General features: G+C 37.9%; 1 pseudogene; it reads left to right on the plus strand.

Moving 5' to 3' along the window:
• Positions 1–1,419: 1,419 nt before the first annotated feature.
• LOC118757570 (U2 spliceosomal RNA) lies at positions 1,420–1,523 on the plus strand (annotated as a pseudogene).
• Positions 1,524–2,594: the final 1,071 nt, after the last annotated feature.

A 2,594-nucleotide genomic window follows, 5' to 3' on the forward strand; every position in this document is an offset into this window, starting at 1 on the left:
CACTTTAAGCTTTTACACTGAACTTAGTATATTTACCAAATAAAATATGAGTGGATATGGTTCGTTACAAAAACTCTGAATAATTCCAGTATTTTTACAAATGCATTGCTGCTGCTAGATAATTGTACTTTCAGGGTAACCCACCAAACACTTCACTTATCCATATATTTATACATATGTACATATTTAATTTAATGACAATTTTATTAGTGAATATTTTTGTGAGTTCAAAAATTGTCATTTTGTCAATTTAACATAATTTCTTCCTTCTCTCATAAGTAGAAAATTATTTATTTTATTTATATAAAAAAAGACTTTCTGAAGGTTGGAGTAGTATTTTGGTTTCTACCTACAAACATTCAAGATTCAAACAGCTATCATTGTGATGAATATTTTATACCAGGAATATTCCTATGGCAATAAAGATGAAATTCCACATTTTTCCCCATTCTAGTTTTTTAAAAAGATTTTTATTTATTTTTTATTGGAAAGGCACATTTACAGAAAGAAGGAGACACAAAAAGAAAGATTTTCCATCCACTGGTTTACCGCCCAAGTAGCTGCAATTGCCAGAGCTGAGCTTATCTGAAGCCAGGAGTCAGGAGTCTCCTCTGGATCTCCCATGTTGGTGTTGGGTCTCAAGGCCTCGGGTCATCCTATTCTGCTTTCCCAGGCCACAGGTAGGGAGTTGGAAGGCAAGCACAGCTGCCAGGACAAGAACGGCAACCATATATGGGATGCCGGCACATGCAAGATAAGGATTCCAGCCACTAGGCTACTGTATCAGACACCCATTCTAGTTTTACTACAAATAAAAAGTGTATACATTTAAAGGCTACAACGTTATATTTTGTCGAGCATACACATTGTGGAATTCTGCCACAATTAAACTAATTAATAAATCAATCACTACAGAGTTGCGATTATTTTTTCTTTTTGGAGAAAAAACTTGTGATCTTACACTGTTAGCAGATTCCCAAAATGCTCCACATCATCAACTATAATCACCATGCCATATGTCTCCAGAAATCATTACTCTTTTTTAAAAATTATTTTAATTATTTTATATTGGAAGTCAGATGTACAGGGAGGAGGAGAGACAGAGAAAGATCCTCCATCTGCTGGTTCGCTCCCCAAGGGGCTGCAACCACTGGAACTTGACCCACCCAAAGCAGGAGTCAGGAACCTCCTCCAGTCTCCCACGCGGGCGCAGGGTCCCAAGGCTTTGGGTCGACCTCCATGGCAGACCACAAGCAGGGAGTTGGATGGGAAGCGGGGCTGCCATGATATGAACTGCCATCTATATGGGATCCAGGCACGTGCAATGCAAGGACTTTAGCCACTAGGCTACTGCACCGGGCCCAGGAATCATTAATCTTAAAGTGGAAGTCTCATACTATTTGATTAATATCTTCCTTAATCGCTTCTCAGCCTTTTGGCTAGGATCAAGTGTAGTATCTGTTCTTATCAGTTTAATATCTTCCTGTTTCCTGTGTTCTCTAGGAAATGCAAGGCTACTCTTCTACTCAGTTTCTATAAAGTGAGTTTGACTTTTTATCTTGACTTATTTGCTATTATTTTTTTAAATTTTACTTCTTTTTACTATGTTTATGATACAGTTTATGAATAGTTCCATAGGCCCTGGGATTTCCCTTATCCCCTCCCGAATTACCTCCCCCCTTACTGGGTTCCCCTGTATTATTACTATAGTATGGTTCTTCATACACATTCATATGTCCATCATTGTGGACATGGACAATGGCAGAGAGTCCAGGATTATATTGTCAAAATATAGTACACAGTTTCATTGGGAGTCCATCTTTAGTCTGGAAGTAGAGATGCATACTACATTGTATCCTCATATCTGGATATGATAGTCTCCATTACAGTTATTATACACCTCCTTAAATGAAAAGCCACAAAGAAAACCAACAACAGGAAGAAAAAATAAGTTAGTAACATCATGATGTTAAATAACATGCTCCTGAATGACTAATGTGTCACTGAAGAAATGAAAAAGAAAGTCAAGAACCTTCTTGAAGAAAATGATGCTACTGTATCATCTATGAGTCATTTAATTATTTAATCAGAAGAAAGTGTTTTGAAGCGATGAAACTATCAAAAAAAATAAAAATCCATGAGATATAGTTTCTGCTGATCTTTGTTGGTGAAATATATCTCCTGTGGGCATCAAATAGATGGGTTTTGTTTCTTAATCCAGTCTACTAATTTATGATGCTTGATTGATGAGTTTACACCATTTACATTCAGGGCTAATATGAATGGGTGGTAATTTGGTCCTGCATTTAGAGAGACCGTGAGAGCAAGAAAGAAATAGAAAGAGAGAGAGAAATCCATCTACTAGCTGACTCATTCCCCACATGCTTACAATGGCTGGGGTAGGATCCGCCAAAAGCCTGAAGGTAGGAATGCATCCTGTTATCTCACACATATGGTAGGGATCCAGGAATTTGGTTCTTCCTTTTTCACCCACAGGCGTATCAGAAAGAAGTGGGGTGGGATGGGTGTTGGTGCAATGTTCAGTGGTCAAATTTTTGCCCTGTATGTGCTGGGATCACATATGGGTGCCAGTT

Source organism: Ochotona princeps, chromosome 9, assembly GCF_030435755.1.
Source record: "Ochotona princeps isolate mOchPri1 chromosome 9, mOchPri1.hap1, whole genome shotgun sequence".
Lineage (NCBI taxonomy): Eukaryota > Metazoa > Chordata > Mammalia > Lagomorpha > Ochotonidae > Ochotona > Ochotona princeps.